Here is a 26,781-nt window from a genome sequence, read left to right on the forward strand (position 1 = left end):
ATTCCTTCTGTTTACAGTGAGTTTTGCTAACAGGAATATGCGAGTTTTGGAAAAGGTAATCGTGTAATTGGTTTTGCTTGCCCACTGAAGTTCACAACAAACTATTGCATGTTATTAGAGTCAAAATAACATGTACGGCAACAGTGTACTTAAGAGAAAAAAAAGAAACGCCGAGGGCACAGGAGAACATTAAATACATTAAAGATTTGTTTTGACAAGCTGCTCTGAGAGCGCTGCGGATGTAGTTCCAGAACAAAAGTCAAAGTGATACAAGCGGTTCTGAGATGAAGCAGAAGCGGTTTGGTGAAGTGGTTGAAATTGTTTAAGGTCTCAGTAATGGAAGAGAGTCAGTGAGTCAAGAGGAAGATGTGACTGGACAAAGGACTTGGAGTAACAGGATAAACGACCCAGTGATGGAAGCGGGACTGAGAGACCATGTTGGGTACAACGTCCCAGTATTTGAAACACAACGGGAAGTCAAAATACAGGGTCAAAGAGCCAACGTTGGGGACAATCCTCATTATTTGTGTTGTTTGGTTGTAGGTGATGAAGTCACCAAGAGCTGTCCCACAACAAATGTTGTGTGTGAGTTGTGTCTAGTTGTTAGGCAACTCATTAGCTTGTGTATGCAGGGACTATGTTGTATGTAGTCACCCCTTGGTTGTATTGTTTAGTAGTAGGTGATTAGGTCACCAAGAGCTGTTCCACAAAAAATGTTGTGTGTGAGTGTGTCAAGTTGTTAGGCAACTCATTAGCTTGTGTATTTGGGGGCTATGTTGTATGTAGTCACCCCTTGGTTGTGCTGTGTGGTAGTAAGTAATGAAGTCACCAAGAGCTGTCCACAACAGGTGTTGTGTATGAGTGGTGTGGTTGCGTTGGGAGTGTCCCTCGCACGTCATGGTTGCGATGGGAATGTCTGTTGCCTAGCTCGTCAAGGTTGCGTTGGTAGTGTCCCTCGCACGTCAGGGTTGCGATGGGAATGTCTGTTGCCTCGCACGCCTAGGTTGCGTTGGCAGTGTCCCTCGCACGTCATGGTTGCGTTGGGAATGTCCCTCACACGTCAGGGTTGTGTTGGGAATGCGCTTTGCCGAGATGGTGATGTTGTTTGTGGTATGTTGAGTGGCGCATGAATGAGTTTTGTGAATGTTCGTTCATTTGTTTGAGGTGTACACGTTGTTTCCTGATATATATGTTGTTAAGGTGTGTTTCTGTGTGTGTTGCTCGTTGTACCGGTCTGGCCAACCTGGTATGATTTGTGGCATATGGGTTTGTTGGTGTTGATGATGCTCTGCTCAGATTGTTGTGTAGTGTATAATTCCTAGCATAGTTAGTTGTGTGCGAGAGGAGATGTTATATATGGTCTCAGGATGTATCTTCTGTTATATATGGTCTCAGGATGTATCTTCTTTGTCAGTTTGATGAGTTGTGGTATGGTGTGTGACAGGATGTATCTTTTATGTCAGTTTGTGACTGGTTGGGTTGCTAGGTGTGTGGAATTGTATTGCATATATATTTGTTTTCAACTTATTGACTAAATGTACTTTCCATATTGTTATTATCTTAATTGTTTCATTATTGTATTTCATGATGCAATTGTTCCCCAACGAAACGAAACCGTCCAATTAAAATGGGCGGAGGAATCGCCATTATATATAAACAAGACATTTCAGTTAAAATCTTAGAGGAATTGACGACCACTGAAATCGAACTGCTAGTCTTTAAAATTACATACTCGTCTAGAGACTGTCAGACAGGGGCCTTAGTTTATCGCCCTCCTGGGTCCTGTACAGGCTTTTCTAATCTTCTGATCGAGTTGCTAGCTCCTTATGTCAACAGTGATAGTAACTTTGTATTAATAGGGGACTTTAATGTTCACAGTGAGAAGTCCGACTGCAGCGAAGCGCAAGCCTTGTTGACAGATCTGTCAATATTGGCTCTAAGTAAACGAAACTTCGGACCCACCCACATAGCTGGCCACACGCTAGATCTGATTTTATCTAATTCTTCATTGGTCTCCTGTCTGCCGGTGGAGCAGGTCAATTGGACCGACCATTTTGTCCTTGAATTTTACACTCCATTTCCTGGGCCTGTCAGGTCGCAGCAGATTTCACTACCTCCTGTCCGGAGACAATGGCATAAAGTCACAGAGAGCTCCTTTGAAGAGAAGTTTATTATGCCCATTATCCCTCCCAGTGATAATATTGACATGGCATTAATTAAATTCAGCAAGGCGACTAAAATAGCCATTGATAAAATAGCCCCTTTGAGACATTTTAAACCCCGACCAGCTGCTAAACAGGAAGTGTGGTTTTCTGATCACTTAAGGACCTTGAAACTTTCTGCGAGGAAGTTAGAGAAGAGATGGAGAACCACCCATCTGGTAGAAGATAAAAAAGATATTGGGATTCACTTTCTATCTACCATAAGGCAATTCGGACAGCTCGAAAATCACACATAACAGCGCAAATTGCCGAGGCTGGAAACTCCCCCAGAGTTCTCTACCAGATTCTGCAATCTTTTGTTAAACCCACAGCTTGCGAATCTGTAGAAATAGCATCCCAGCAGTTGTGTGATGAGATCTCCAATTTCTTTACCACAAAAATTGATAAGATCTATGAAAAAATAATTAATGCTGGTAATGATAAGGTTTCCTCAATAACAGCACTCTCTCAGGCTGATACAGAGTGGAAACAGGATATACATTCTCTGGAATCTTTCCCCCCCATTTCTGGGGAGGAAATTTTGACACTGATGACCAGTATAAAAAGTGGGAGCCCGGAGGACATTATTCCAGCCAGGATTATACCTGCTCTAGCAGGGCAGCTTTGCCCTGCTTTTGAGCAACTTGTGAATCTTTCTCTCACTTCCGGCTATGTCCCTAAAGATTGGAAACGAGCCCTTATCAGACCCATTAGGAAGAACACTGCCATTCCTTGGACGGAATTGACCAATCTAAGGCCAATCTCACTACTACCTTTTCTTGGAAAAATATCTGAAAAACATGTTAATTTCCATCTATCCAGATACATCGAACTGGCAGACGTTCTTGACTATTCCCAGTGTGGGTTTAGGCCAAGGCATAGTACGGAATCTACCTTGGTATCCGTGACTGACGACTTGCACATGTACCAAGACAGGGGCTTTTCAGTGATCCTGGTTTTATTAGATCTATCAGCGGCGTTCGACACCGTGTCACATTCCATCTTGACAGAACGGTTGTCGAACGCCGGGATCAAAAACAAAGCCCTTGCTTGGCTAAAGAGCTTCCTATCCGACCGCACCCAGAGTGTCACCATGGGTGCATATCGGTCAGCGGAGGTAGAGATCTCCAAAGGGGTGCCACAGGGCTCTTGTCTGAGCCCTACTCTTTTTAACATCTATGTGGCACCCCTGGCAAGAGTGATGCGTAAGTACGGTTTCATCCCTGTGTCTTATGCTGATGACATGCAGCTCCTCTTCCCGTTCAAAACTATCTCCGCTGAAGTGAAGAGCTCCTTTTCAGCTGGTATGAAGGCAGTGGCACAATGGATGTCGGCCAACTGCCTTCAGTGCAACGTCAGTAAAACTGAAGTTATGTTGTTTGGGGAAGCTAAACTGCTTTGGTCTCCGGACTGGTGGCCCAACGACTTGGGTGTTGTTCCCGAACCCAAATCGATGGTAAAGAACTTAGGGGTCCGTCTGGATCAAGATCTGACACTCAAGCAACATGTTAATTATATCTCAGGTATATGCTTTCATACCATCAGCCTACTGCGCAAGGTTTTTCCCCTTCTGCCTGATTCGGTGAGGAGAACTTTAGTCCAGGCACTTGTTCTAAGCAGGATTGACTATTGTAATGGTCTACTGCTTGCTGCCAATGAAGGGGTATTGGATAGACTACAAGTCATCCAGAATACGGCGGCCCGCCTGGTTCTTAATGCCCCTCCTAGAACTGCCTCCAAACCCCTTCTTGACCAATTACACTGGCTTTCTGTCCAGCAGAGAACGAAATTTAAAACATGTTGTCTGATTCACAAGTGCCTAAATGGCCAAGGACCTGCCTATTTGGAAAATAAATTTGTCCCTTACACCATACATGCCAACCCTCCCGATTCAGGCGTGAGACTACCGATTTCAGGGCTAGTCTCCCGCCTCCCGATTTCTACAAGCAAAAACCCGATTCCTCAGGGGTTTCAGCTGACAGGGCTTGGTATTATGTAACGTGCTAATTCTTCCAGAAAATGTCAGAGGGGCGATGCAGGGGCTAGGAGGGGTGAAAAACTAATTAAGCCCCATTAACAAGCCATAGTCTTTTAAAGACCTGTGAAGTGGGGCGGCTGTGTGTGTGTGCCCTGTTTCGGGGGGGGGGGGGTGGGGGGGGGTGAATGCACTGCCAGCAACGTGCCAGGCCAGGTAGTGTTCAACACTTGCATCACCCTTTCTCTGCCTGCCATTGCGCTCCATGCTTCGGAAAGGTAAGAAAAAGAACGTGCATTTGCGTTTGAAATGTCCGATCCAATAGCAGCCACTTCCAAAGGCCACACATGACAATAACCCGATTCAAGGACCCATTCTCCCGATTTGTTTTTAAATATCTCCCACTTTGCTCTTCTGAAATGTTGGCATGTATGCCTTACACCCCCATTCGATCTCTTAGGTCCAGCAACGATTTTCTGTTGCAGGTACCACGGGCTAAGAAAGCCAGACACGGGAGTAAGGCACTTTCCATAGCAGGACCTACTCTCTGGAATAAACTCCCTCTATCACTCAAACAATGCACAGATCATTTAAAATTCCGGAAACAATTGAAAACAATATTGTTTAAAAATGAAATTTAGCTTCCACCCACATTTATTTCTTGGTGTTCTACATGTGTCAAAGCGCAGAGATACTCCACTGAGAGTTGATTCCAGCGCTATATAAACCAATAAATAAATAAATAAATAAATAAATAAATAAATAAAGGGGAGATATGTTGTATCTTATATCTTCCTGCTGCTCAGCTAGAATGCATGTGATGTGGAATGTTGGATGAATGGAATGTTAGAGGTTTGTGAATGTCAGTTGGGTGAGGGCTGAGCAGCAGGACAACTGCTCCTGATGGGGTTATATTTTTTCTATCTTTTAACTTAACATCTTAACTTAAATAAAGTAACTTGAATAATCTATCTTGAAGTATCCATCTCCTTTCTGAATACATCAGAGTACCTGCACCTATTTTTGTCCATTTAAAGCACTGATTTAAATAGAAATATAGAAGTGCAGATAATCACTATTTAAAGTACCTGTTTGCTCCTGAGAAGTGCCGGCACTTTGCATTAAATGTAATGCATTAGTGCTGAGAGTCAGGCACTCGCCGTGTCACATAAAGGAAGTGACTCGGGATCGGACAGTACCTGTGTATTGAAGCACTTTCTCTAAATACACATACACTCGGACAGCCAATTAGAATTACTTCCCTTCCGCTCAGTTGCTGGACGGGCACAGCTAGAAACGACCGAGCTAGCACGGGCACCTTGAACTGCGGGTCACTTAGAGCAGGTCCCGCCACCTTAAGGAACGTGTGGGAGGACCTGACACTGTATCACATGATCCAGGAAGGCGGGTCAACAGTGCAGCCCGCGCTTAGTGCGCTAGGAAAGAGTGCCTCAAGGCGATAGGCTCCGAAAGTAAGTGTCAGCCTTGAATTAACTGGTTTTCGAACAATAGTTAATTGGCTTGTTTGTGCCCAGGAGCAGGCCGTCTGTGCTGACTTCATCTGGTAAGTACCACTTTGCTGAGACTTCGTGTTAAACTTACTGCTACAAAGTGAAAGCAAATTGGGTAACTACACTGGCCCGGAAGACATTACTTTTTAGGGCGCGCTACAGAAGGACTTGGACATTTGAGTAACACAAGTTCAGAATTTCTGTGCCGGTATTCTCCCATTAGGAATGCCTGCCTTTTTACAGCACTGAGTGCTGCTTGTTTCATGATAAAGTGTTTTTCTAAAATGTTCACTTACATCTTCCGCAAAGATAGAGTTTGAAGCCAAGCCTACCCGGAAGGGAATTGGGCACACCAGCTCGGCTTTCGACCACCTATCAGCCGTATTGTACTCCTTAACAGGAGTTTTGGTGGACCCGGACTAGAATTTCAGAAACGGAATGTGTGAGGCCCCCTATAAGTTGCATGCGGCATGACGCCACAGGAAATGACATCACTGGAAGAGCGATCAGTTGACTTATTTTTCTGGCGTTGTTTAAGCGACTGTGCCAGAAACCAGTTCGTGCCTTAGTGCAGATAGCAGAAAAACAATGAAATCATAAATAATAATAATCCGTACAAAATATGTAAAATATATGATAATGTTCTATTATGTGGAGACTATTTTATTAGTACTCTGGAAAGCACAATGTATTTTACATTAGGCTGGCATGTCAAATCTAGACCAAGTTAATTAAACATACAGCGAAAACTCAAATACTAACACAGGATAAGTATAATCAGTTTATTATTTTCTTATTAATATTATCTATTTTTCGACATTGGAAAAGCAGGGAGCACGGATGCAAAATAATATAGTATCAGCACACGATCGTGACTTAAATAGAGAACTTATCCTGATCCATCGAAAAATACTCTGTGTAATAGTGCAAAGTTCAACCCAACGCCATCAGGTAACGTTAGTTTTTGTTCCCTAAGTAATGCATGAATCAATAATGAACAACCAGTTGGCAGGAAGATTCTGAACACCTGTTGAGAGGAAGGAAAACTACTGATATTATCTTGACGTGGTCTACCTGTAGCTGCATTGCAATAACATCTATATAGTGGCATATCAAGAAGATTTAAAGAGAAGCCACCATATATCCAGGATAGAGATATTATATGTCTCAAATTACTCGAGGACAGTTTAACCTAGATACCTACTAGTAACCACTGTGACGGAGTCCTGACGAAGGCCTAGCCGAAATGCGTTGTTTGTCAACAAGCCGCCAGTCCCTGTGCATTACGTTTTTTGTGATTTATGCGTTTTAATATACACTTCTTTTGACCAAAGTTGAAAAAGAAAAAAATGATGTGTGTAAAAATGAATTAAAATTATTAAAATCCTGCTACTTGAAATATAGTCATGAAAGTATATAAAATGTACCAACTGTCAAAGGAAGACAACACATTTGGTTTATAAATTAGCATTAAGACTGTAACTATACTTATCTTAGTCTATATATTATTTTTTAAAAAATCTATAAAAAAGAAGAGTATTAATTATAAAATAATTAACTGTTTGTACTTATCCTGTGTTAGTATTTGTGTTTTCGCTGTATGTTTAATTAACTTAGTCTATAGTTGACATGCCACCCTAATGTAAAATACACTGTGCCCGATGTCACCGCTTTCCAAAGTAGTATTTTCCCTGTCTGGGTTTCTTTATCCTCATTTCAGGGGCCCGTCCTTTTCCCAAAGACAATTTTATTAGTGACACTCTGGAAAAGTTTGGCCTGGATCTCACCGCAACGATTATTATACAAACCAAAATACCCGATTCAGGCGGGAAACTCCTGATTTTTAAGCCCAAACTTGCTATATTTTGCCTGTTTCCCCTCAAAATGGTGTCAGCTTTGGTGTCAGCTTCGATATAAGTATATGTGAAAAAAACATTTCCGAATTTTTTTCAAAATCTACAACTTTTGCGTTTTAAAATGTTGACATGGGCGTTATATCTTTATTCCAATGTTAGCAATTATTTCCAGGTTAGTGAGTTTTTATATGTGTGGTATGTATTTAGTACAAACAGTCGAAAAGCAGTTATTAGCTCTGCAGGGTCAAAGACACACTCCACACGTGTTAGTAGGGGATGTGGTTGGTTTGTGGGGTGTCACTGCATCTTGATTTAGTGTTGTTTAAAGAGGTGAGTATTCAGTGTTACCTAAATTGGAGCGTTGTTGAGGATGCACAAACAAAAATTGCAATTTCTTTCCAGGACCTTGGTGCATGGACAGGGAACACATTTGTTTTTTCAGTTTTTTGCGCTACTTTGTCTCCATTTGGGTTGTGTTCTGACTGCTAGTGTACAGAGAGCCAGGGGCGGCACCTCCTCTGGAGCGAAGGAGCGTCGCCCTGCCTGCTGCAAGGCAAAAGGCAGGCAAACATAAATAAATAAAATGGCATGTCCATTCCATTTCATTTATTTGCCACTGCACCGCGCTATGGTGGAGGCAGTGCCGAATCCTGCAAATGCAGGATTACACACTGTTCTACCGTGCGCATGACGGATTGGCCGGCCGTCTTACTGCGGCCAGCCTGACATATGCAGTGTAGAACCAGCGATCCAAAGGCTGTGAAACAGCCTGGTGCCTGATTGCTCATAATATTTGTATCATAGCGCTATACTGCGAAAGTGCGCTTTCACGATCATTGTACTGTGCTGTGCTGCCTTTGCCTGATTATATATTTTGTGCCTGATTGTGCCGGTGCCATTGCCAATTTGATCGCGTTTTTAAGTTTGTGCCCCAATCCTCTTTCACTTTTGGCTCGCTGCCATTTTGTTGTTTGTTGTTGTGCCTCCCTGCCCGGCTCTCCACCCCGCTCCCGCCTCCCAGCTGCTCCTCCCTCGCTCCGCCCCCCCTTCACTAGCCACTTATGACAGTAAGCCCATCTACGCCCGTCCGTGCCTGGACCGCGCCCAGCGCCAGACCCCCTGCCCCCCGCAAAAACCATTCCGCCCGCATAACATACAATGCCGCAACCCTCTCAGCCCTTAAGCCCGGTCGCCCACCAAAATGCTTCCAAGCTGCCCCAGGACACACCCATGGACCCTTCGCCTGCCACTCCTGCAAGTTCGACTGCACCTGGACCCACACCATATCCACAATCTCCAAACAGAGCTCTGACACTAACCACCTAAAGTGCATCCTGCTCAACACCCGCTCGGTCCACAGACACTCCATCAAACTCTGGAACCTACTCGACACTACATCGCCGGACGTCGCCTTCCTTACAGAAACCTGGATGAACGCCTCATCAGCTCCCGACATCGCCATAGCCATCCCGGACGGCTACAACATCAATCGAAAGGACCGCACCAACCAAACAGGAGGAGGAATCGCCATTGTCCATAAGAACACCATCCGCATCACGACCAGTCCCGACGATAACCTCGCAACCGCCGAACACCTTCACTTCCAGATCCACACCGACCCCAAGACCACACTCAGAGGCACCCTCATCTATAGACCACCAGGACCCCGCACACAATTCAGCGAAGACATCGCTGACTTCATCAGCCCACATGCCCTCCCCTCCGAGAACTACATTCTACTGGGAGACCTCAACTTCCACCTGGAAAAGAAAAACGACAGCAACACCTCCACCCTTCTGGCCAACCTGGCCAACCTCGGACTCGAACAACTTGTCAATACCCCCACCCACTATGCCGGACACATGCTCGACCCAATCTTCACCTCCAGCAAGCACATCTCCTTCGATCACACCACAGCTCTCCATTGGACGGACCACAGCTGCGTTCACTTCAACTACAACAAGCATTTGCAATGCAATAGGTCTCGCCTTAGGAAAGTTGGAGCTATTGGTATGGTAAATGACAAATTTGTTATTTATGTGGTTTTTTTTAACTAACGTAATTAATAGCTTTGTCATTTACAATGCCAATAGTTGAGCTAATCCCATCGGCCCCCAGATGCTCCACATGCTCAGGGCCGTCTCATAGTGCTGGCTGTTTCACAGTCCCTGCCGGCCATGACTACTTTATTAGGGGGCAGTGACCGACTGTCAGAGTTGCCTTTTTATGTGTCCGCTGGCCCTCGCAGTGCAGGGGCTGTGTGAAGTTCATCGGGCTGCCCTTGGCTTCGGGACAGCCCGGCTGTATCGGAAGAGTGTTTTCTTCTTTGACTGAGGTGGCAGTCTCTCAGCTGGACCCGTGGTGCGGTGCTGCGTTCGACCGCTAGATGGCGCTGCCGGAGCTTGTGCCGTGTACTGCAGCAGCTCCCCCCTTTGACGTTAGGCCACCCGGGCTGGAGCTGCTGGCCGGATCCACGAATGGGCCACTTTTGAAACTCACGGAGTTTGCCACGGCTCTCTCTGTGTGCTCCTGGGGCCGTCCGGTGGTGGCATTCGGCGCTGGGTCTAGGCGCTTGCTGCCAGGCCGGAACCTATGGCCGCGCGCCTACCTCTGGACCACTTTGAGGAAGGTAGGAGGGGCCCAGCAGGGATGGTGCACGTGGGCTGATTAGCTCGCTGGGGGTGGCGGAGGTGCTTTAAGTGTGGGCCACGCAGCATGTGTACCTTTTCGTCCGGCTCACAGGGGTGCAGGCTTCTCATCGGGCAGCAGCAGCCTTTATTTCTCCCCTCACTGTCTGTACGTGCCCCAGACTGACTTGAATGCGACTATAGGGGTTCGCAGTATTGCTAGGTGGCACGGAGTTTGCTGGGCCCACGATCACCGTCAGCTCCGCTGCCCGTGTGTTGAGTTGCGCAGGAGCGGGCGAGAGAAGGGCTGAAGGCTTGGCAGGCACGGCTCCTCGCTTACTGTCCGTTGCAGGGTGGGTGTCCCGACAGCATGGGATTGCGGCAGAGGTTGAGGGGCGGTCTCCTCTGCAGGACACTACAGTATTAATGCTGCACGTTATCGCTCTGCACTGAGAAGGTTTTCTACAACTGGTAGCGCACATATTTCAAAGTGTTTTCATACACAAAAAAGAAAAAAACCCACTTTGCGTTGTTGTAGCTGCTGCTTGCTACATGTTGGAATGTGTGTTCCAGCGGAGTTTCTTCAAGTTCCCGCTTCCCGCCGGGCCGCCGCGCTGCCTGCGACGACCCGGAAGCGGTTGGGCAGCCGGCCAATCGCAGCGCGGCCCCAACCGGAAGCCCCGCCCCCATCGCGGCGCGAGAGAAAAGCCACTGTCCGAGGAGCCCCGAGGGCTCCTGATCGAGTCCCGGTCCCGAGATGGGGGACCGGGTGAAGAGCGGCCGGGCGCATGGGGAAGGCGGGGCTCTCATGTGGTGAGAGAGCACCGCAAAGCGCTACCGCCGCCCGAGAGCCAGAACCGCCGCCGAGCACCGCCAGAACAGGTGAGTGTGTTGAGGGAGAGGAGGGGTGAGTGGGGGTGGGGTGAGTGGGAGTGGGGTGTGCGCGTGTGTCTGTTGTAGTGTGTCTGTGCGTGCGTGTGTGCGTGCGTGTGTCTGTCTGTGCGTGTGTCTGTTTAAGGGGGGGTGCGTGTGTGTGTGTATGCAGTGTGTGTATGTGCGCGTGCGTGAGCCTTTCTTTAAGGGGGGTGCGTGTGTGTGTATGCAGTGTGTATGTGCGCATGCGTGCGGGAGCCTTTCTGTGCATGGGAATATCAGGCACGGCGACGCGACGTGCGCGCTCACGAGCTACAATCTCCAGGAGGACAAGCTCGTCACAGTCTGCAGTCCACATTCCCCGGAAAGTGGCAACATTAGTTGTCTCCCTAGACAGCAAAGCTTTGCTTTGCTTTCGTCTAGGCGAGACCTAAAAAAACCACGACCCTCAACCCCCCACAACCTATTCCCCGAAGAAACTGAAACAAAATTACCACCGACCACCTCTTCACTTCGCTTCACCAAAACCCTCCTGCCAAATCATCGGACCCAAACCAAGCAGCCACCAACCTCACACAATGGATCACCCACAGCGCCAACGAACTAGCACCCTTGAAAAACCATCAAATCAAGCAAGGTAGCAAAAAAGCCCCCTGGTTCAACAATGACCTTAAGAAATCCAAGAAGTTCTTTCGTACCCTCGAGAAAGCCTGGAGAAAAAACCCAACCACGGACAACCTGGCCACCTTCAAGAACGCCACCCGCAAACACCACCAACTGATCCGCTCCACCAAGAAATCAGCATTCAAGGATCGACTTGATAACAACGCCCAAAGAATTTACCAACCCCACCGCCGGCACCAACGACATCAATCCCTCCCAACACCTCTGCGACTCTCTATCATCATTCTTCCACAACAAAATCGTCTACATACATACCAGCTTTGAAAACCAGTCCGAAGACCAGTCCACTCCACCCACCTCCAAACCAAAACCGCACTCTAACAACCTTGGGGCCTGGAACCCAATCACCACTGAAGACACCATCCGCCCAATGAACTCCATCCATTCAGGATCGCCAACCGACCCATGTCCCCACCACATTTTCAACAAAGCAGACTCCATTATCGCACCCCATCTCCGAGACGTCATCAACTGCTCCTTTAACTCCGTCACATTCCCGGAAAGCTGGAAACATGCCGAACTCAGCGCCCTTCTGAAGAAACCCACAGCAGACCCCACTGAACTTAAGAACTACCGCCCCATCTCGCTCCTCCCATTTCCTGCCAAAGTCATTGAGAAGGCCGTCAATAATCAGCTCGCCGCCTTCCTTGAATCCAACAAATCCCTCGACCCCTCACAGCCCGGCTTCCGAGCCAAACACAGCACTGAAACTGCCCTCATCGCAGCAACAGACGACATTCGAATTCTACTGGACAACGGAGAAACAGCCGCCCTCATTCTACTTGACCTCTCCGCAGCCTTTGACACAGTCTGTCATAGCACCCTCATACAACGCCTCAACAACGTCGGAATACAAGGAAAAGCATTAGACTGGATCATCTCGTTCCTCGCCGGAAGAACACAAAGAGTCCGCCTCCCCCCTTTCAAATCAGAGGCCACCGAAGTCATCTGCGGCGTACCACAAGGATCATCACTCAGTTCCACCCTCTTCAACGTATACATGAGTCCCCTCGCATCCATCGCGCGCCAACACAACCTCAACATCATCTCCTACGCAGAAGACACCCAGCTGATCCTCTCACTCACCAAAGACCCAAACACCGCCAAAACCAACTTACACGATGGAATGAAAGAAGTAGCCGAGTGGATGAAGAACAGCCGTTTAAAACTAAACTCGGACAAAACGGAAGTCCTCATCCTAGGTTCATCCCCCTCTGCCTGGGACGACTCATGGTGGCCACCGGCCCTGGGAACCGCACCGATACCTACGGATCACGCACGTAACCTGGGCTTCATCCTGGACTCCTCCCTCTCGATGACCTGGCAAGTCAACGCCGTCTCATCATCATGTTTCAACATCCTACGCATGCTCAAAAAAATCTTCCGCTGGATCCCCACCGAAACAAGAAAGAAGGTCACCAACGCACTGGTCACAAGCCGCCTGGATTACGGAAATACCCTTCACGCCGTAACCACAGCCAAACTACAGAAAAAACTCCAACGCATCCAAAACGCCTCAGCCAGACTCATCCTAGACATCCCCCGCCAAGCTCACATTTCCGGTCACCTGAAAGACCTCCACTGGCTCCCCGTCAACAAGAGAATAACGTTCTGTCTCCTCACCCACGCACACAAAGCCCTTTGCGACCTAGGACCCGAATGCGTCAACACGCGACTGTCCTTCTACACCCCCACCCGCCATCTACGATCGTCCAATCAAGCCCTCGCCGATATTCCGCGCATCCATAAATCCACCATGGGGGGGTAGATCCTTTTCCTACTTAGCGGCAAAAACCTGGAATTCTCTCCCCACCCACCTCCGCCTTACACAGAACCACCTCTCCTTCAGAAAGCAACTAAAAACTTGGATATGCGATAAGTAATGCACCCCCCCTCCCTCAAGCGCCTTGAGACCCTCTGGGTGAGTAGTGCGCTATTCAAATTTCTGAACTTGAACTTGAACAGGGCGCAGTGTGTGTGTGGCCTAAAGTAGTGTCAGGGTACAGTGTGCGTGGCCTAAAGTAGTGTCATGGCACAGTGTGCGTGGCCTAAAGTAGTGTGAGGGCGCAGTGTGTGCGGCCTGAAGTAGTATGAGGGTGCAGTGTGTGTGGCCTAAAGTAGTGTGAGGGCAGAGTGTGTGAGAGTGCAGTGTGTGAGGGTGCAGAGTGTGTGAGGGTGCAGCGTGTGTGGCCTAAAGTAGTGTGAGGGTGGATGTACGTTGTTACAACGCATGTTGTAACAACGCATGCCTTTACCACGCAAGTCTTACAACGCAAGTCGTTACAACGACTTGCGTGTAGGGCGTGGATTTAGGAATCTTATAATTTTATATTCCAACACCAGTCCCCGTAACAGTAGGGAAGGTGTTGGAATATAAAATGGCAAGATTCCTTATCCCACAGCGCCATCCAGCGCAAGTCGTAGTAACGACTTGCTTTGTAACAGCTGCGGGGTAAAGGCACTGCGGTGTAAAAACCGCGTCGTAAACGATGTTCCCCGTGAGGGTGCAGTCTGTATGGCCTAAAGTAGTGTGAGGGTGCAGTGTGTGTGGCCTAAAGTAGTGTCAGGGCGCAGTGTGTGTGGCCTAAAGTAGTGTGAGGGCGCAGTGTGTGTGGCCTAAAGTAGTGTGAGGGCGCAGTGTGCGTGACCTAAAGTAGTGTGAGGGCGCACACCAGATTCACTGAAGCACACAGAAACACTCCACCGCCAGCTTATAGGACAAAACCCTTTTCATTCTACATGCGGTCCCCATATTCATCACCAATAGTCCTTCCTCTGCTGACCCGATTAAAGTTTATTTATTTATTTTTATTTAATGCGATTTTATATAGCACGAACATTACCCGAAGGTGACAGAGCACTTTCCAAAACAACCAGTTGCGTTACATGAGGACTTTGGATTACATGAGTTACATAGGAGATATAAACAGGAAAACAATTGCAAATGTACAAGTGGGGCGAAAGGAGGGAAACATTGCAAATGTTCAAGTTGTTAAGACACTCAAGGAAGAGATACATACAGATAAACTCTAAAATCACATAGGAATGGTAGTAAGTACAAAGGTCAACTACATATACTAGTGGTTATAGATAAATATATATACAAATCAGGGGCGGTGAGTGACATTTGAAAGTGGCGGGGCGCAAAGTGATTTGCATACAGCACCGTAGCGAGCGAGCCCGAACCCCAAAAGGGGGGTTTGGGGGAATAACCCCCCCCCCAAGAACATTTTGAAAAAAAAGAAGAAAAATCGTGCATTTTCAAGCAAATTTGAGAAAGCAGGAAGGTTAATAAAGCAATTGTGAAAGTGCAGTTATTACATTAATAGATGGCATATCATAGGTAGCTGCTTATTCAGTATAACCACAGAGCTTCATACATTCACTACCCATGGATTTGGCCTGCAGAGTGTCACGTGAAGTCCAGCGTACCCTCGTTCAAATGGAGTCCAATCTGCCCACCCCATGTCACTTGGTTCACAGGCTGCTTGACAAAGCATGCATCAGTCTTCTGATGCTCACTCTACTTGTTGGAATCTACATGAGATCGTGTTGAGTCCAGTCAGTGGCGAAGACCAGATCCCCCATAGGGTTTTGACTCTTACACAGTGTTACCTCATATCCACGCCACAGAATGAGACTCATGCAAGGTGTCCCCTCATGGCCACTCCTTGGGATGTCAATCAATCAATCAATCAAAGATGTATAAAGCATGGTTCATACACTGCCCCCTCATGCCCACTTCAAAGGGTGAGACTCCTACACAGTCTCAAGAGCGACAATCTGAGGAGAGGACATGGGGTGGTCCAGGGCAGGAGTAACATCCCATGGAGAGGTCACTGAGAGTCTCAGTGACCTCTCCATGGGATGTTACTCCTGCCCTGGACCACCCCATGTCCTCTCCTCAGATTGTCGCTCCTGCCCTGTACCACCCCATGTCCTCTCCTCAGAATGTCGCTCCTGCCCTGTACTAGCTCATGTCCACTCTTCACATTGTGACTTCAACCCTGTGCTATCTCATATCCACTCCCCAAGATGGGTTTCCTGCACCGCGAGACCTCATGACCCATCCTATGTGAAACGATTTTTTTTTTGCAGTTTTATATAGAACGAACGCGAACCGATGGTACTGGAGCAAAAGAAAAGAGAGCAGCTGAAGCGTCTGGCGCCATCTAGTAGCATAATTGTGTTGGTTATGTCATCATTAATAAACAGACCAGACTTGCTCCAAAAATCATAAATACATTTTGCAGTATGGGCGTTGGGCCCTGGAAAAGCCTGGGGAATAATGACCACCTGTACCCACCCCATGCCCCCTGTCCACCTTCCGACCACCCTGTCCTTTCATCTTTCTTCATAAAATATCAGAGGAGCATTGTACAGCCTTCATGGCTTGCCTCACATCTGTCTTCAATCTGCATTATTTATCTTTTTGGAGCAGTGGCCCCGGACACAATACTCTAGATGTTCTCTCCATTAGCAGACAATGTTCTTACTTGCATATTCAACCTGCAGGTGCGACCTCCACAACCAGGGCTGGATACACAGCATACAAGACAGGACATAAAAACATCATCCAATTCTAGTTACAAGACTGCATGACTAAACTATTAAAACTGTTGGCAACATACTTGGTTAATTTTATAGTGGGAGCACAGGGACTTGCTGCATATTAAATAGGCACAGCTTCCATCAACTTGGCCAATGGCTAGACTGATAAACAGGGAACTAGTGACCTCCATAAGGGGAGGATTTCTGCTCAAGGGCAACACCCATACAGCACTATCCTATATATTTAATGTTTATGCATCTTCCAGATTCCTCGACCCACAGGATTGTGGCGTCTCCATCAGTAGCTGGGAGGTTAATATTGCAACCGACATCCTCCACAGGGAGCATTAAAAGACTAAATACTTCGAATATAAAAAAATTATTTTAAAACCATGTCAAATAATTACATGTGTACAAAATATTACTTATGAAAACAAAAGCCTCACTGACATGAAAGTCAACATCTGTTTCAAGAATAACGACCATGACCTCAGTTAAAATTGGTAGAGACTATTTGCGACCTGCCGAGAAATTCCGGACTCTCGTATCTTACTTTAATTGCTCTATGCTTAAGAATCACATTTTCTTGAGAAAATTCACTGCCATAAAAATGCATGTTCAAGTACTATTTGTGAAGGACATCAAACATCACTGTGCGACACAAGAGATTTCAACGTAGCTTCTGTCCAGTGTAGAACCCCAATTACTATGAGCGCCATTAGCACTTTCAAAAACTGGAGGTGATGCACATCTTCAAAGTATTAGCACTGGAGTTAAAAAGCAATCCGGTGAAAGATATCAGAATACATCTCAAAATCCAAGCTGACATTAAACAAAGTAACATTCTAGAATGCCTATAGCTAGTAGGTATTAGCGTTGCAAGCCTAGATAAAAAGATCTGATTTTCTTCTCCACACTGGACTAGCCACTTTAAGTGTGTGTAGTTCACCATTCTGAAACTCATGGTGTAAGGCCACAGCCCACTGGATAAGGAGCACTTCAACAGAAACCCAGATACATTTAACACACCTTTATAATATAATAATTCCAGATGACAAACTGAACATGGTGGGTTATATACATCAGGTCAATGTGCACCTGTCTATATACACATTTAAGGTATTTATATATGGCAGTTAACCACAAAGGAAACATTGCAATGCAGCTGGTATTGGAGTCATTTCCCCCACAGTCATTTTCCTGCCCGACTGCAGGTAAGTATCTATTTTGACCATAGCATTAAGCTAGTTTAAGCCTGTGCGCAGAGGCCTATACCTGGCCCTAAGTAGATGTCCTGGACTCCTCAAACGACCTAGAGGGGCACACCAAATGTGCCCTACTTGAGGGCAGAGGTAGGCCTTCGCTACTTTAACACAAATTGTGGCAGCCTACAGACTTGAGATGGTGCCCAGGCCTTTTTTTCTGTGTCAGGCACACAGGCCCAGAACATAACACTGGCATCATGTGTGTACATCAGGAGTGTATGTAGTGTGTAGCCCATCACACGTGCAACTGTAGGGATGTGTGTGTGAGCCTGAATACAGAGGTAAGAGACACCCATTCTGGACGCCGCTGCCTTGGCGCAGCACAAGATGGGGGATGAGGACACCTTCTCCAAACAATGGAAGTGTAAATACATTCCTGTAGCCTGTCGGTGGAAAGCCAGACACTTAAGGGAAAAGGGCATAATGAGGATTACCCTGAGAAATCACAAGAGTTTTGTTCTCAAGGTACTGATTAGTTCCTCCAGAGCATTGCGTTTGACTGGATGGTAGGAGTGAGCAGGGATGTGGAATTCCTATAGCCCGACTCCCAGGACATATTGTTTGGGGTCAAGGGCAACAAGTTTTCAAGTGTATTTTGTCCTTGGGACAAGAAGGCTCAACCCCCTACAGCACAAACCCTTTGGCTGCCAGTTTACAGTATAACTTTATGGATCAGGAAAGGGCAATGTCAGCAGTAAAGGTAATATTTGTGTCCATGTGTTAAATACTGTTCAAGCTTGTATTTATGGTTCATTAATGCAAAGCCTTTATTATTAGGGTTAGCACTAAAAGTAAACGCTGTAAGCTCGGCCTGCACTTCCAAATGTGGTTTCAGTATAAATGTGTATACACGTTTTCAAAGTTTAGTAATATGAGGCTATGTATAATGTTCCCAGAATGCTCTCTGATTATATGCAAATATTTGCCTAAGCTTCAAAGCAAGAGTGATGATTCTTTGCTTTCAAAATAAAATGTTTAAAAAAAATGCAAGTAGGAAAAAAACATTTTGCTACTGTAAGATTTTAGGTACCATATCTTTGCAGCATCATTTAGCAACATGTTGATATATGCTTGTATTTCCCAAAAATATTCATAATGGAAAATCAGTGTAACCAGTTTAAATACGATTACCGGGAAAAAAATAAACAAGCACTGGCAAAGCCAGTAGGTCTGAAATTGGTGGTCAGCCTTTTGGTTTTGTCAATGTGTGACTTGTTCAGGCATGGTTTTTGTAAAACCGTATCCGTGTGGGAGCTGCTGGGCCCTCACCATTCTAACAAGCATTGGCAAAAGCAAAAATTGTTTTTGGTCTCAAAAAGCACACATTGCCACAGCAGTTCCGGGCACTGAACAAAACTACTTTGTGTGCCAATAGGCTCCTTGTCAAAGAGCAGAATACTTTCACTGACAGTGAAGCCATCTGATAGACAGAGCGAAAAAGAGAGCGAGACAGAATTGTATTAAACACGATAGGTCATGGTTAACGCCAGGCCTAATTAGAAGCCCAATTATTAACGAAAGTCTCAAAAGTGCATCCATGGTATATATCCTTGCATTAAGTGCATATATACAGTTTCCATGAATTCACAAGAATTTACAGAAGTAGGCCAAGAAATAGTACTCCTAGAAATCATTTGTGAACTGCATTTTAGCAATAAGCACATGTGTAGATTGGCTCATGTGAAAATCTTAATGTTTCAAGTTCACTTTTCCTCTAACCACTTTTTTCCCAACCCTGGAAGAAGTTTTACGTCTGCGACTGTCAGGAGTAAATTTCCAACCTTTTTCAGTACGGGAAAAGATTAGAAAAGAGTTGGTGCAAACCCAACACGCACGTTAGTAGGTTTGCACAGACTCAAAAGGGCATTCCAACCCATGAACTATTTCTTACCAATACCTTAGCCCAGTATGTAGACCTGCAGAAACATGTCAGCATAAGGGAATTGCTAGTATGCAACCCTACTATGGTAGGAGCCCTGGCATAATTAGAGAGGTTATATCAGAACTCTTATATAATGAGATTGCTGCCGTAATTTGTCGCCGCATTACATGGCACAAAAGGGACAAGTGGATTTTGTTACAGGGCAAGTAGATTTATGAAGCAACCTGCCCCATGGACAAGTAGATATTTTATTAAATTCCACACCCCTGGCCTGGGGTATAGTGGCACAGACCCCCAGAATCAAAATGAGCTCTGGGTGAGCCTGCTCCCACCAATAATAAAGCTGATTTCACAGCATGAGAGCAGCTCTAGGATTGGTTGGAGTTGTGATGCACAAGCAGGAAGGAAGTCGTTCCTTTTCCTGCTGTGGACAGTAAATAGAAGCGCAGCACCGGTTGAGCTCCGGAATTAATGGTGAGTTGCGCACATTCGTGCCGACCATTTTTAGGTAAGGCCTAGGCATTGCTTTAGCAATGCTTGTTGGCGAGATATTTAGTGGGGCTTTCAAAAGTGCGGATTAGGTACAGTGCATGTGAGCACAACCACGCGCATTGTGCACAGCTTCCATTTGCCACCAGACACTTTGTGCGTGCGCGCTGCGCTCCGCCTCTGCTGCCACTTCAGCTCACCAGGCTGCACCCCCCCACCCCTCGCTCGCCAATGTCCCTCCCACCCTTTTTTTGATCTCGCCTTCAGCTCACCAGGCTGCACACCCCCTCACCCCTTGCTCAACAATGTCCCTCCCACCCTTCCTTTGATCTCGCCGCAAGTTCTTACAGGCTAATGGCCCTCCCCCAGCGCAGAGCGCGCATCGCTTGTTTACTCTCCCAATTTGTCACGGCATGCTTTTTTAATGTGTTCTTGTCGTTTTAAAATACATCAACATGGGAAGAGGTTTTGCTGCTCGAATGAGCCATATTCTCTCTCAGTAGCCTTTTTTGGTCCCTATGAGAGATTTACTCGATAGCCCGCCGCAGCGCTGCCCCTCTGAAGTTTTGTTCCATTCTGGAGACAGGTGTTGCCGTCTCCAGTCACGCAGCACGGGACCATTTACTTTCATGGCGGGTGGCTTGTGTCTATGAAAGGAAGCAGCCCAGCTCCCCTGTTCACATTCCGCTGCTAAATTGCCTGAAAAAGATAGCACATAATTACTTAAAGCTCTGGCTGGTGTGACAACGCTTCACAGCCCTAAAACATCTGGTCCAGAACAAGTGAAACACTAATAGGAAAAGTTTTGCAGTCGCCATCGTTACACAAATGTATCCTTTTACAAGAAGAACAAACACAGATACCAACGACGCTGTGACGTAAGGCGTGGCGGGTTAAGAGATTAAGGCACTGTGCCAGCCAGAGCGCTGCACAGTGCCTTAATCTCTCCTAGAGACAGCAGTGACCAGACACATCCGCTTCTCATAGCTCCCTTACTTAGCCTGGCTTTTGCATATCCGGGAGGCAACCCACCTGAGTGGAAATATATGGACACGTCCACCAAATGTAGCAAAGACAATAGGGCAATAATCTGTTACATCACTGATTTGGTAGTGCCAAGGCAAGGAAGTGCTGATGAGAGTTATTCCACAATTGCAGGGACGTTCACATGGCACCGATTTTGGCAAGTACCTGTTCTGCTTATGTGTGTACAGACCCGCAGTTTATATCAAGGAGTGGGCGAACAGGAGTGGTTTAGTTCATTTCTGCTAATAGGCCACCTGTTACTATAATTACAAATCCGCTGCTCACAGGAGCTCAGTGCAAACCGACTCTTTATTCCACTGCAATTCTTTTAGTGACACTGTGAAAACAGAATGTGTGGCAATGTTTTGTGTAGGGTGGCATAAAACATTTTCTCCAGGTTATTTCTTACAAAGACAGATCTTCTATTCTGGAATTTCCAGGTGCACTCCAAAATTTTGAATTTCCAGTATGACATCACACTTTTGGTTTTGAATTGGACCCCATGTATTTATCTTACATGTGTTAAAAAAACTTTCAGGTCAATGCACGCAGACTTGCAGTTTTCCATTCAGTGCTTACTCTTTTCTGTCCCACTTCTGCCCCGGGCGGGGAGCGCCCGCAACTCCTGTCGCCACCCCAGCCTCGCTTATCACGCTAAACGTCGGCGGCTACCTATACATAACTCAGTGGCAGACGGTGCAGCGCTACCCAGACTCACTCCCGGAGGACGTGGTCAATGGGCGCACGCCCTTCCCACTGGACGCCGACAGCCACCTCTTCTTGGACGGTGATGGACTGCTCGTCAGGCACATCCTCAACTTTTGCTCAGGGACAGTATGGCTATGACTTTGAAACTGACTGCCCTCCCCCCTCCTGACTCTCTTGCTCATTTCCCCCTCTAGTTACCCTCCGAAATTTGCTCTTGGTGTTTTTGGAATTTGCTCCCTTGATTTTCTGACTTGGACTCTTATGCTCCCCTCCATTTTATGACTTTCTTCTTTGACTCCCCTGTCCTTGATGCGCCAACTTAGTGATCTTTGACCTCTTCCTCGGTCTCAGCCGGTCTCCAGCTGGGCGACCTTTCTATCGTGTCTCCTGTGCCACGGACCTACTTCACGTTGTCGATCTTGTTAATATCTCTGGTCTTTCTCCCATTTTGTTTCACTCTCACTTTCCTGTCCTTATCTGCCTTCCTTTCCCTTTCTTTCTGTTCTCCCCCCTCTTCCTTCCCCTGCCACCTGAACACCTGGCTGAACGATGGCAAGACTTTCCTGCTCTGTAAATATGTAATATATAATTGTCCAAGCCTAATCGTTGTTAAAATGTAATCCTGAGTGAATTAGCAATTTGTATCAGCCGCGGTGTGTCCATTGGGGCGTAGGGGCGTAGCCTCACCAGCCACATGGACCCACATCGCGGCCGCAATCCTCTTACAATAAAATTACTCACAGAACACTAGAACAGAAGTGTACGAGTCAGCCGCCGGGACACACCCAGCGATTTCGGAATGTGCAGGAGGGGTGGCCTGCTGCAGCTTGAGTGACAGTACACTCAGGCTGCAGCAGACAGACGGACCGTAGTGCGCAAGTGCAAGTTGGGATCCAACTTTCCCAAGCATGCGCAATGAAAGTTCCCCAGCGGGGCCCAGGGGTACTTCTTAGCCTGCCTAGCCCGGGTTTGAAGGGGCGACAGGGCGAACAGCAAATATGCCCCCCTAGCCAATCAGCTGGCTGGTCCAGTGCAGGCCAATCACTGTGTGATTTCGGGACGCCCGCCGCTGTGACGTGTACTGTAGCCTGGAGCTCGCCTCGTGCGCAGGCAGCAGACCGTGTATGTGACTCCCGCCTCACCGTTGTCACGGTACAGGTAAGGCCACAGTTAGTGCATTATATGCGTTCGCATGATGCCAGGTAGTATTCAGCAGTGTCTTTGAGCCCTGTGTGTTTTTAAGAGGCGTATTTTATTTTGTATGAGGGGGAAATTATCAGGGCGTGTGGCCCTCTCCTATCAGAGTTGAATCGATCTACACAGGTACAGGTCAGTTAAACATGACTAAATGAGTTTTCATGTTTTGATCCACTGACAGGATTTTGAGGTAGTGTCACAAGCAAATCGGGTATGCCGGACTGGCTTAGATTTGACGGTCTTAGCATATTGCACCTTTATATCATTAAATGCTCGGACTCTTAGCTCTGTATCGCCTCTGTCCCTGGAGTATCGCCAAGTCTAAAGTACAAGTTTTTGTTAATGGAACAAGTAGGACACCCCCTTCCCCCCCTTCTCTAATTAAGATTTGTATATAGGCTTCTTTAATGCAAAGCTTTTAGGAAAAGGACACATTCTAAACAAATGCATTGAACCGAGTTAGGCTGGTATGACTGGCAGTTTCAGTGTAAAAGTGTGCACGTTTACTTCTAACAGAACAACTTAAGACTAAATGAAAGGCTCCTAATGTGTGCAGATAAAAGGATGTTTTGCTAAACATGTGCAACGTAAGCCATTTCTGATGAATTTAGTGAACATGTTTAACACGTGTGTAAGAAAATATGCAATGCGTGTTAAACCATTTATGGTACCCTGAAAATACTTCAAGGGCCAAAATCTGTCATAAGTGCAGCCGTATGTATGCTCTTGCATAGGTTCAAATATGACTAGGGATTTGCTGAAGTTGGAGTTAACTTTGTGATTTCAATTTTTGCATGAGCAAATGTGTGTATTTGTGGAAGTGAGAATCTGCACATTGTTGCAGCTCAGTTTACAGCACTTCTACCCCCCTGTTGAAGTTTTTCCTCCTGGCTTTGTGTGAATTCTAAACTTTTTCAGTGTGAAAAGAGACGAGTTGCTGAATGCCATGAACATTTACTTTTGTGGGTGTTCGGGCTCACCGGGCATTTGAACCAACAAGCAGCACTTCTGACCTACCTGCTCATGTATGTAGATTAGTGGAAAGGTACCAAAAGCAGAGCCTCGTCTAGATACTTACCCCAATATTTCTAGCCATTGCATAATTGGAGGCTTTTATCAGAGTTCTGATAGAAGAATGCTGCTGTAATTAGTTAACTCCTTGCATTGTTCCAAAAGGCACTTGTGTTTTTATTACAGGAATATTAGATTATTGTAGCATCCTCCCTGGGCTGGTCTGAATTGAAGTGCATGTCAATTATTAAAATGTCTGTTTACAATTTTGCTGCACCTCAAATCTCAATTTTAAGACACTGTTTGGGGGGGTGGTGGGGGTGTAAGGCATGTGGAGGCTTGTGGGCTCCAACGGTAGTGATCTCCTTTGTCAGTGAGGTCTGTGGCTCAGTCCTGTTATGGCTCTGCAAACGGGGCCAAGTACGACCCCCTTCTACACTCCACTATGGATAGCAAGAGTCTGTAGTCGCAGGCTTGTCTGGGAAGGGTCATGTTGAGTGCACTCAACATTCAGCCAGCAGATACACAACTTAAATGCCCAGTCAAGCACTTGATTAATTTTAACTCTAAAAACTAAGTACTATAAAATTAGAATTGTTACACAAGTCCCTTTATTGTGGCGACATGACCACCGACCCGCACCCCCTTCCTTAATCCCCCTGCTAAACCATCTACAGACGACCCCCCTAATTGTGTATGGTGCTGGTTCTCACAGTAAATAAGCACTGGAGAGGACACAGCCCAAGGCGTGAAGAACGATTTTAGGTAAATGCTCTCTTTACCAAAGTGAGGGTTTCTGCACCTGGGGTTGTAGGCCTCTGAAGCAGTAACCTGGGAAAGATGAGAGCAAGGCCTGACCTCGAAACTACTGGAGTTAAACTTCTCTCACTCCTACCATCCAGTCAAACGCAATGCTCTGGAGGAACTAATCAGTACCTTGAGAACAAAACTCTTGTGATTTCTCAGGGTAATCCTCATTATGCCCTTTTCCCTTAAGTGTCTGGCTTTCCACCGACAGGCTACAGGAATGTATTTACACTTCCATTGTTTGGAGAAGGTGTCCTCATCCCCCATCTTGTGCTGCGCCAAGGCAGCGGCGTCCAGAATGGGTGTCTCTTACCTCTGTATTCAGGCTCACACACACATCCCTACAGTTGCACGTGTGATGTTATGTTATGTTATTTATTATTTGTTAAGCGCACATACGCCCGGAGGCTTCTTGGCGCTGGAGAGAATCAAACATAACAGTACATAAAAGATGGGCTACACACTACATACACTCCTGATGTACACACATGATGCCAGTGTTATGTTCTGGGCCTGTGTGCCTGACACAGAAAAAAAGGCCTGGGCACCATCTCAAGTCTGTAGGCTGCCACAATTTGTGTTAAAGTAGCGAAGGCCTACCTCTGCCCTCAAGTAGGGCACATTTGGTGTGCCCCTCTAGGTCGTTTGAGGAGTCCAGGACATCTACTTAGGGCCAGGTATAGGCCTCTGCGCACAGGCTTAAACTAGCTTAATGCTATGGTCAAAATAGATACTTACCTGCAGTCGGGCAGGAAAATGACTGTGTGGGGGAAATGACTCCAATACCAGCTGCATTGCAATGTTTCCTTTGTGGTTAACTGCCATATATAAATACCTTAAATGTGTATATAGACAGGTGCACATTGACCTGATGTATATTACCCACCATGTTCAGTTTGTCATCTGGAATTATTATATTATAAAGGTGTGTTAAATGTATCTGGGTTTCTGTTGAAGTGCTCCTTATCCAGTGGGCTGTGGCCTTACACCATGAGTTTCAGAATGGTGAACTACACACACTTAAAGTGGCCAGTCCAGTGTGGAGAAGAAAATCAGATCTTTTTATCTAGGCTTGCAACGCTAATACCTACTAGCTATAGGCATTCTAGAATGTTACTTTGTTTAATGTCAGCTTGGATTTTGAGATGTATTCTGATATCTTTCACCGGATTGCTTTTTAACTCCAGTGCTAATACTTTGAAGATGTGCATCACCTCCAGTTTTTGAAAGTGCTAATGGCGCTCATAGTAATTGGGGTTCTACACTGGACAGAAGCTACGTTGAAATCTCTTGTGTCGCACAGTGATGTTTGATGTCCTTCACAAATAGTACTTGAACATGCATTTTTATGGCAGTGAATTTTCTCAAGAAAATGTGATTCTTAAGCATAGATGCCCAGTCAAGCACTTGATTAATTTTAACTCTAAAAACTAAGTACTATAAAATTAGAATTGTTACACAAGTCCCTTTATTGTGGCGACATGACCACCGACCCCCACCCCCTTCCTTAATCCCCCTGCTAAACCATCTACAGACGACCCCCCTAATTGTGTATGGTGCTGGTTCTCACAGTAAATAAGCACTGGAGAGGACACAGCCCAAGGCGTGAAGAACGATTTTAGGTAAATGCTCTCTTTACCAAAGTGAGGGTTTCTGCACCTGGGGTTGTAGGCCTCTGAAGCAGTAACCTGGGAAAGATGAGAGCAAGGCCTGACCTCGAAACTACTGGAGTTAAACTTCTCTCACTCCTACCATCCAGTCAAACGCAATGCTCTGGAGGAACTAATCAGTACCTTGAGAACAAAACTCTTGTGATTTCTCAGGGTAATCCTCATTATGCCCTTTTCCCTTAAGTGTCTGGCTTTCCACCGACAGGCTACAGGAATGTATTTACACTTCCATTGTTTGGAGAAGGTGTCCTCATCCCCCATCTTGTGCTGCGCCAAGGCAGCGGCGTCCAGAATGGGTGTCTCTTACCTCTGTATTCAGGCTCACACACACATCCCTACAGTTGCACGTGTGATGTTATGTTATGTTATTTATTATTTGTTAAGCGCACATACGCCCGGAGGCTTCTTGGCGCTGGAGAGAATCAAACATAACAGTACATAAAAGATG

The 26,781-nt window shown here is 46.4% G+C and overlaps 1 protein-coding gene across 4 annotated transcripts in view; it reads left to right on the forward strand.

Annotated features, from left to right (window-relative positions):
* Positions 1-5,554: 5,554 nt before the first annotated feature.
* LOC147730436 (caspase-8-like) overlaps positions 5,555-26,781 on the forward strand; it is a 260,962-nt gene continuing 239,735 nt past the window's right edge. The window contains exon 1 of one of the 4 annotated variants that reach the window (XM_086955245.1): positions 5,555-5,648. The gene's annotated coding sequence lies outside the window, so the exon portion shown is untranslated. Of the gene's footprint in view, positions 5,788-26,781 lie in introns of all 4 variants that reach the window. The other 3 variants (XM_086955246.1, XM_086955247.1, XM_086955244.1) reach the window with 3 other exon arrangements.

Source organism: Lissotriton vulgaris, chromosome 2_1 (genome assembly GCF_964263255.1).
Source record: "Lissotriton vulgaris chromosome 2_1, aLisVul1.2, whole genome shotgun sequence".
In the NCBI taxonomy this organism is placed as follows: domain Eukaryota; kingdom Metazoa; phylum Chordata; class Amphibia; order Caudata; family Salamandridae; genus Lissotriton; species Lissotriton vulgaris.